We start from the raw sequence: 10,263 nt of genomic DNA on the forward strand, positions 1-10,263 counted from the left end.
AGAGAGAGAGAGAGAGAGAGAGAGAGAGAGAGAAGAGAGAGAAGAAAGGAGAATGGTTAATTAAATAGCTGAGCCTTTTCACAGTCCTATTTACATAGTTAATATCACAAAATGAACTTAAAAGAGTAGGTTTGGAGGAGGAATTGATGATTGTGGAATCTAATCCATAATTATAGGGGCGTTTGATAGAGGTATTTTAATAAAGTGTTAATATATAATTATGTAAAAAATAAGGTATACAAAATTAAAATGAAAAATGAAAGCCTATCCAAACTTAAGAGATATTAAGATGGAAATAGAGCTGGGAATGGGGATGTCTGCTACACACATAACTGACGATAAAAAAAATAATTGAAAGAAGACTTCAGTAACTTTTTTTTCCAGCAAAGCAGGTATATAAAATGGCTACATTAAAATGTGCCCAGTAGTCAAAAAGCCAACCTCAAACTGTCCTGCCAGGTTATTAAACATATCTTTATTTGATGTGATGGAAAAATAATACTTCTTATTAATGTATACTAAAAAGTTTCTATTATGCTTTCAATATTTTTCCATTTGGTACAAAAGTAAATCCTTACAGGAAATTCAAAGGGGATAAAGTATAAAATTGTGAAGTGCTGCAGTAGGAGGAATCACACTGTAAGTTTATGAACATTGAAATGTACCTCAGATACTTTCATTCTATTGGTAAAATAGGTTAGCATGTATGTCCAGGTAAGATTATATGGTATTCACACAAGGTCATCTCATATTGATCACCAGCATTATAAGCCCTGTTCAGTGATGAAAACCAAGGTCAGTCTCACCACAATGTAAAGTCAACCAATTGTGTTTTCTATTTCGCTCCCTGGAATTTTGCTGATAATTGGGTTTTATTCAGCTATAAGAAAAAATGATATGTAAATTTAATATAAAGTAGTAAGAACTTACATGTTCTAACACATTCCTCCAAAACTTGAATCCTCTAAAGAGCTCAAAAGCAAAATTTAGCTTCAAATTCATATTGTTATATAAAGTTTTGGCTTACTTTATTTCCCCAAACATCTCACCATGCTAGAACATGTCAGAAACTTGAAAACTGTATTTCCAACCACCTACAAAAACTGGTTGAAGACTAGTTGTTTGTTGCAATGATGTAGCTAATATTCTTAATACACTAATATTTGCTGTATATGGATGAGCATCAAGAGAGCTATTGTAATACCTATATACCTATTCACCTACAAGGATTATTTGCTTTTGCTGGGCAAGCACACTAGTAACAGGATTTTTGAGCTTCTGTAACTATTTTAAAATATATAAGAATCAATAATGTTTACAAAATAAACCTAGGTTCATGTGTTTTGTTTCAACTAGCCACCAAAGTTTGTAATAACTTCTCTATAGCTCTACAGAATCAAACACAGAAATATGATGTATACATATATACATACATATACATATATAATCCCTGAGGTAATGGTTTGGTTAATGGTATTCAACGTCTCTTTTGAAAAATGGCTAATTTTCAATTGGACAGCTGTGTTCCTCCTGAACAGGATAAAGTTTGCAATACTAGTAAGTATTTAAGGTAAACACTGTTTAGGCTTTTTTTTTTCTGTAACATGATAACAGTAGTGAAGGTTCTTTCTCTGAACAGTTCATGTAGTGAAGAGCACCAACACATTTATACTTATCACTCTTTTTGACACGTGCATTAAAAATGAAAGAACTTTCATTTTTAACTATGTGGACTTACGATGTTAAAAATAAATTCAAGATTTCTCATTGTAGAGTTCCATTATTTTACTATGCATTATGTAGTAATGTGTTTTTCAAAATTATTTAAATATTTAAATTTCTTGTACTTTATCATATTTACATATATTATATTTTATACAATTTTTACTCTTCAACTCTTCACTTTGATAAATTAATATATATATATATATATATATATATATACATATATATATGCAGAGAGGTGTGGAGGAATCAAAGGATTCAGTGCTAATTAGTGGAATATCATTATGTTCTATGTTGATGACACATTTGTATCACAATAAGAACATAGGGTGCTACATGTAATACATACTCAATAACCAGTATCACAATAGTTATGGAAGATATATGATAAAATAACAATGATAAAATAATACCTCTAGAAGAGAAATATTCAATCAAGTATAGTTTTTAAAAAGTTCACATGCATAGTATATTTTAAGCATGGGTAAGTTTGAAGCTTTCTATTCTGGCATTGTATATATTATTTACTTTTATTGATAATCTAAATTGTAATCCATCCTAATTTACACTAAGTTAAACTCAAAAGATTGTCTTGATTCTGCTTGTCTAGAAATTTAAAATACTCCTTGTTGCCCAATAACTATGTAGAAATATAATTATATATACTTAAATGCATGTAATCTAAATGAGCTAACTAGAAATTTTAAAACTGTGAACAGTATGGATACATTTTTATTTGAACTACCCCGTGGCAAAAGCTGGCAAGACTAACATGACAGTTTAAAACAAATATGTTCTTTTTTTAAAAAAAAAGTTTCACCATTTGCAAAATAAATGAAAGTTACAAATTTTTGAAAGTTAAGTAGCCAAACAGTTTATAATAACTTTAATGACTACAAAAAAGTTAGTGAATACATGTGTATAAATAGATTTCTTGATCAAAGATTTCATCACACAAACATATCAATACTAAATTTTATTATTTTAAAATATTAGATCTTAAATACATGCAATGCAGTTAATAAAGCACAGAGGTTTGGTTTGGTTTGGTTTGGTTTGGTTTGGTTTGGTTTCCAGAAATGCATACTAGGCACTCTAGAAATAAGTCAAGTGTCTCATGGTTTAAAGGCTAATGATTCCTACATAAACAGTTTGAAGCCAAATTGAAAATAGAACAGAACAAAAACATCAGAGACAACTTTAGTTTGGAGCTATTTAATTTTACATCATTTTCTTATTTTATTTCTGTCCAATTGAGTTGACCTTTAGTATTTTGCAAAATCTCAAATTTGTCTTAAATTTAATGTATCTGTTCTGATTCATGCATTTTATGATCCTAGTCACCTTTCCTCTTTATATTAAAACTGTTGAGTTTTGACAAACTATTTCAATACAGCATGATGAATAATAGTCCTTTGTGGCTAAAATCATCTCGGGGATCCTGACTCAATAGGTTTGGTGATGTTAAACTCTATGTTTCTAACAAGCTCCCAAGTTTCCATAAACTAAATTTGAACCAAGGTCAGAAAGTAAGAGTCAATAACTTTTCCTAATCCAGACTTTGGATGTTGGGAACCATGTGGACTCTCACAGATTAGCTTTGCCTTTAAAGCTCAGAGATGGTCACAGACATCCTACAGTTAGAGCTAGGTGCAAATAATAACCTCATTAACAGTCCACTGAAATCTGAATACTAAACATCACTCCATATTATTGACATTTGATTATTTTTTCAACTGAGTACAAACTGAACCCTATTTTTGGCTTCTGCATCAAAGTGGTCTATGGTTAATTTGCAGTTCTTCCAACTAGAGCAACAATTACTAACAAATAGTGGCTCCTCATTTTAGTGGGTACTATAAGAATGATGAGCTCTGCAGAAATGTGACAGTTGAGTTAGGACTTGAAGGTGTAAGGATTTTCTAGGCAAGTACCTAGGAATTAAAAGACAAAAAGAAATAAGGAAGAACATTGGTATGTTTAGAGAAATTAAAGCATCAACTATATGTGAGAAAAGTAAGCTCCTCTTGGGCCGAGAAGGTTCAATGAGGTGGGAATTCCTCAATATGAACATTGAACTAGCTTAAAACGTGAATGAGTGGTGGTATCAAGCATGGTGAGTGAACAGTGGGGAATGTTATTAAATTCTGCATTTTGGAATTCCAGCAAAGGACTGGTCTGTCATGAAGAGAGAAAGGGGACAGAAATGATTGAGGCACTATAATAGAAAGGTCAGGCTTTAGAAGTGGCTGCGAACTCTTCAAAACTAAAAGCTTTGTGGAAACATTTGTAGAAATCATCTGAGTTGGAAACTTCAGTGTTGATGTGTGAAAAGAACATTGAATTCACAGCCAGAGCAAGCCTTTAAAGACAGTTTTCCCATTGTTAGGAAGCACACAGCAGATTGAAAGAGGGGTCCCTAAGAACAAAGAAGTGAGGACTTTAGAAAGTGATCTCTACAAAAGGTCAAGGGGCTGCCAGACATTGCTGATGAGCTAAGAGGAGCTTGTGGGCTTGGTAGGTTTTTCTGTTCATTCCTTGATGGTAGTAGTGGGCTAAGATGATGAAATGCGTTCATGCAAAAATGCACAGTATTGATCTCAAAGGGAAGAAGAAATAGTTTATTCTGAAGCCATATATCCATTACTGTGACCTGGGAACACAGATTCAAATACTCTATACCAGTAGATTAACAATTTCAAAAAGTTGGTATAGTAACAAAACAAAGCCATTAGTCAAACCCTTTTCAAATACCCCAAGTAGGTGGGCTACAGATAACTGAAGCATTTCTTGCTCTAGTCCTCGGATATTATTTGATGACTTTCTTCACTTTTGAATTAGTAGAAGTTAGAGTTCTGCTCATATATTCCACCAGGTTTGCCCAATATAGTTACAACATGTTAAGTAACACACAAAGGAGGGGAATAAAAAAAAATGCTATTCACAGGAACAAGAGAACCCAAGTTAACTTCCTTATGGAAATGCAGCATTCTGACCCCCACACAGCATCAACGTTCTCACCATCCAATATAGCCTTATGGAATGTTTGAAATAGGTATAACTTCATTTGGTGGAAATTTTTTTCATAGATACTTCATAAAAATCCCAGAGTTAGAAATATGAAAAACAGCCAGGCATGGTGGCGCACACCTTTAATCCCAGCACTTGGGAGGCAGAGGCAGGCGAATTTCTGAGTTCGAGGCCAGCCTTGTCTTCAAAGTGAGTTCCAGGACAGCCAGGGCTATACAGAGAAAATCTGTCTCAAAAAACCAGAAAAAAAAAGAAAGAAAAGAAAGAAATACGAAAAACAGAATATCAAATAGAAAACTAACATATTTCGTAGTTCTTTCTGGATTCCTCTCTGAATCTCTTCCCATTTCCTATCTCATGCAACTTTCCCCACTTCCAGTCACTTTAGCCAAGTGATTCCAAGGTGTGTGTTACAAAACTGCTAAAGAGGATTAAAAACTTACAGAGATCCTACTATATACACTATTAAAGAGTCTTTTCAATGCTATAACAAATAGCCGAATTTTATTGCTGCTTAGACTACAAAGATAGGAAAATCTGACCTATCCTAGTCAGCGACTGTAGGTTATAAATAAAATGTGAAAAATCTCAACTCTTCTTCATTGGAGAAATTCTAGATTTCCTGCCAGTTAATATAAGAAATAATTTCCTCCAGTTTTGTTCATCAAGCCAAAACAAATTGTCTAAATCCTTAGGTAGAAAATTTGAGATTGCTTATTCTGTTCTAATTTTGCTTTGAAAAGGGGACTTACTGTACCATGTTACCCAGGACAGCCTTGACCATTGCTTAGTCCTCAAACTTCAGCCTCCTTAATGCTTACAATTATAGCCACGAACCACATGCCCAACTTAAATGATTTTAATGATGAAAGGTAAGCTGTCACGGTTATATCAAAGTTATCATGAATAGCAAATATAGGCATAGGAAATAACAGTTGCTTGTTTGGTGTGTGTGTCTGTTTGTTAAGCATGTGAATCACTTAAAGGACAGATGACAAAAGTCTATCATCAAGTTAATTGTGATATTTTGTAGAGATATCATATAAACTATGCCACTGTCAGGCATGAGGTTGGATGTGATAAGTGCTATTTCCTCCAAATTTCATAACATTGTAATTAAACTAGTTTTTATTACCAATGATTAATGCACTACTCCACTAGACTTGCTTAATGAAATCAGTTCACATAAACTCAGTAGCATTAATTATCAAATACATTCTAGTTACAAACCAGATAAGTAGCATTATTTCCTTTCTATCATTATAACTATTATAATTTGCTCCATCCAAACTTCTAACCCTGCTCTGCAAGATGACAAAGTTTGTAAACATGCTTACTGTGGACACTGATGATCTGATTGCATCCACAAGGTGTACCCGAGCTCTACACACATATTGTGGTATACACATACACCTGGTTTTTAGAAGAGTTCAGAAATTTCTCAAGCCAAATTACCTTAACAATCATGTAGAATTCAGGATAACATAAGTGTGTCATAGAAATATCATAAACAGAACTCCTTGAACTTTTTAACTTATAGCAACAATTTGGTAATTATTAAAACTCCTATGCATATTCTTGAAAAAATACCTTTTACTTATAAATAAGGTCAAACCAGATGGCTGATGCTTCTGGCTACTTAGTGGGAAAGGAACATGGTATTTGTAGCCAGAAAACAGTTTTTGTCCACAAAATGGCATAGTTTCGAATGCTTGTAAAATGCAACACTTGTCTGCAACTTTCTGAAAAATTTTTTTGTTTGTTTGTTTTTTAATACTACACTACTTTCTTTTTCCTTGTTCCTGAAGCTTGCGCTTTAAGATTTCAACAGATGGTTCTTAATATTTTTAGACTTAACAAAAAAATAATATTCATAATATTATTGAGTCTACAAATTTAGTGGGGTCCCAACTGAAAAGTTGTCTTTTAATGGTTTAAGCAATGTTTACCCACAGCAAGAAAGTGTTCAGTAAATGTTTTTAATAAATGTTAGATGAAGGTTAATGAATTACTCATTTTCATTCTTTGGTATTTTTAAAACCTTACATTTCTGCAGATCTTTGCTTCCTTTGAGTTGGACATACACTTATCTGGTAATTGATTTTAAGAAAACACATCATGTTCCCCTGGACATAAAAGCACAAATGATTGTCTTTATTCTACTATATTTTTGACAATTATATTAACAGCTTATTTTGGGACTTGATGTGCTAACACTTGAGTGCAGCATAACTTCCTCACACTGTTTACCTCTTCTTACTGCTTTTTAATGAATATTCACTTTGATGATTCTGGCACGTCTTCCTTTAAAGGAAAAGTCATATTTTTAGGTTATGAAAAGATCTTTATGTTACTGTATAACCATAATCACTGATTCTAAAAGTAAAAATAATGACCATGCATCTCTAACACAGACTCCTAATATTTCAGAGACATCTTCAAATTTACCAAGCAAAGATAGAACTAGGGGGCAGAGAGATGGCTCAGTGGTTAATAGCACTGGCTGCTCTTTCAGAGGTCCTGAGTTCAATTCCCAGTAACCACATGGTGGCTCATAACCATCTACAATGATATCTGGTGCCCTCTTCTGGCCTGCAGGCAAAATGCTGTATATATAATAAATAAACCAATCTTTTAAAAAAACCAAAAGCAAAAATAGAACTAAAATATATATTTATTTTTAATTAAAATATACTTACACCATCTCGCCCTCCCTTCAACCACCCAGTCCTCTTAAACTCATGACCTCTTTTCCAATTGTTATTGTTACTTCTCTTTCTTGTACTTTCTTGTGCCTTATATATATTCATGTATATGAATATATATGGATATATAGAGAAGTATACAGGTAGATATGTGCTGCATAGTATGTGAATTCATCATGTTTACTCCCTATTGTATTACTAGTATATATATATATATATATATATATATATATATATATATATATGACTTGAAGAATCACCAATCAGTAGTGGATAAACAGTCAGACAACCAGTCCCTAGGGAAGACTTCTTTCCTCAGCATTGTTTAGTTGCCTGAAAGGGTAGGACCTTTTAGATTTGTTTGGGTGTAGGGTCCAGTGAGATTTTCCACTTCTGTGTCCGCATGCCTATTATTGTAGTATTTCTTTGGGTTCTGTTTTGGCAGCCATATTGTTGAGGTATCAGGGTTGAAACAGAACAAATTTTTAAAGTGATCAAGCCTCTTGGAAAATATCTAGTTAAAAACTTATTACTGAAAAGAAAGATCAAGTAAGGCACTATGAGATCACAAGAGATCAGCAACTAGAGGGTAGCTTGTATGTCAGCAATATGAAATAAGTTCTGAGCTTAAAACTGAAGACAGAATTGGCCTGGGAGTGTGGAAAGGCCAGAAGGAAGTGTATTTCAAAGCATATGATTTGAGACGTGTATCTTTGTGGGAGCTCATGGGAGCCAATAAGCGTTGAGAACAGAGTGGATGTTACCTGTGAACTTATGTTAAACAAGAAAGAGGAATAAAGGTGAAGTAGGTAAAGTGAGAGAATGTGTCAAGAAGAAGATGCCGATTAGGGGATGTTGGCAGTATGGATAGCCATTCCCCCCAGAAGAAAATCCTACAAGTACATAGAAATACAGCACTAGATTTCTCATCTGTATGTTATACAGATGTCTCTAGGTATAGGGCTCTGTATTGTTTAAACCTGTAACTGACTGGCTTGGTCACCAGGTGGCTGTCTTGCCACCAGGTGGGTTGTTTTCAGGTATTGAGAATGGTGTGGTCGAGGTGGTTTTCTTTTTCCAAAGGCACAACTTTTAGAAACTTACAGTCTACCTACAGTCCTCTTTTACTATCAGACAACCATTTCCTTTTGTGGTTTGAATCCAAGGCCTTGCACATAGTAGGCAAGTGGATGACTACTGAGCTGTATCTCTGGCTGACTAAATTGGGTTCTTCCTTTCTTACTATCTACCAGTTCATAGAATTGACTTATATATTAGGTTTCCCAACTGAGCAAATGAAAGTGAAGTAATTAATCAGATTTTTATGTAGTTTCCATGTACCCTATATTATATTTGATGGCCTGTTCTCAGACAAATTTCTTTAATGTTATTGCTATCATCTAAAACTGAATTGTGGACTTTAAAAATATTTAATATCTTTTCCACAATACACTGATTTTGAGTCCCTATGGTAGAATTATAGCTGTGAGACAGGCTATTCACTAAATTCTGGGAAGGGAAAAGAAGAACCAGGTTCTCAAAAGCCTCCTGAAGTAGGTTGGTGACCATTTGAAAAGTAATCATTAGCAAATACAGATCCAGAGCTCTGTCATCATTATATTTCATGATATCCATGCCATAGAGAGCATAAAAAGTTCTCAGTTTATGGTTTTTCAAAAAGTATAAAAATCTAAGATTGTTAATTTGACTCTTCATATTAATAGATAATGCATTAAGTTTGCATCAAAACTAAAAATGGCGTAACCTACTTTTGAAAAAAAGCAAAACACTCCAATTAACATATCAAAACACCTTTGCCACAGAGAAAATATGCTGTTCATTGCTCTAAATTATTCATAAGTTTTCACACAATTTGTTGTAAACATCTGATTGAAAGGAGATCCCAGACCTCTTACTTAATGCTATTTTTTTTAAAATCAGATTGCAGGTTTTTCCCTCTTCCCTTTCTTTCTATGAAGATTGCAATTAAAAAATGAGTAGCATAAAGTGTCTGGGTGCTAGTTGGATAATAATACAAGAATATCCTTTAATTATGCTGAAACAGCTCCTCTTACACTGTCAGCACTATCAGGGACTAATGGGATTGAAATGAAATGTTCATCAGGATCTCTGACCTCTCAAGGTTTCCGTGATTTTATTGATGAGAATTAGGCAACAAGAAACAAACATTAGAATAGTGTGGTCCTAAGTATTTAGATCATGCATGAACAAAGAGGTAGAGATCGACTGACGCCTGCATTCCAGCTACAGCTCCTCCAGAAAGTGCCCTTATATATTTTCATGTAGCATATCCCTATTTTGCTGTTACTTTGCTCATCTCATTAGGCATTTATTTCCTATGTGCCATTCAAGCCCTTTGCATAGGTACCTTTTATGTTATACACTATGTCAATTTTTCTTCTTGATGAAAACTTTCTTGTTTGTTTTGTCTTCTCTTGTTTTCAGTTTAGTTTTGTTTTTCTGGACAGAGTCTCACTGTGTAGACCAGGTTGCCCTAGAACTAACAGAGATTTGTCTACATTTACTGGGACTAAAGGCTATGTTATCATGATAGTGTCTATTTTTCTATCATTTCAGACTGGAAACAGTCCAGTTTTTTTTTCAGCCTTGTAGAATCTTTAACTCTGATAGGGCTTTATTTTTTCTAACATTCTTTATTATTATTATTATTATTATTATTATTATTATTATTATTTTCTTTATTCACATTTCAAATGCTATCCCGAAAGTTCCCTATACCCCCCCCGCCCCTGCTCCCTTACCCACCCACTCCTACTACTTG

At 33.6% G+C, this 10,263-nt stretch overlaps 1 protein-coding gene across 1 annotated transcript in view; it reads left to right on the plus strand.

Moving 5' to 3' along the window:
- The window catches only part of Htr2c (5-hydroxytryptamine receptor 2C), a 207,780-nt gene that overhangs the window by 20,253 nt on the left and 177,264 nt on the right, over positions 1-10,263 (plus strand). The window lies entirely within an intron of this gene.

This window comes from Mus pahari, chromosome X (assembly GCF_900095145.1).
Source record: "Mus pahari chromosome X, PAHARI_EIJ_v1.1, whole genome shotgun sequence".
Lineage (NCBI taxonomy): Eukaryota > Metazoa > Chordata > Mammalia > Rodentia > Muridae > Mus > Mus pahari.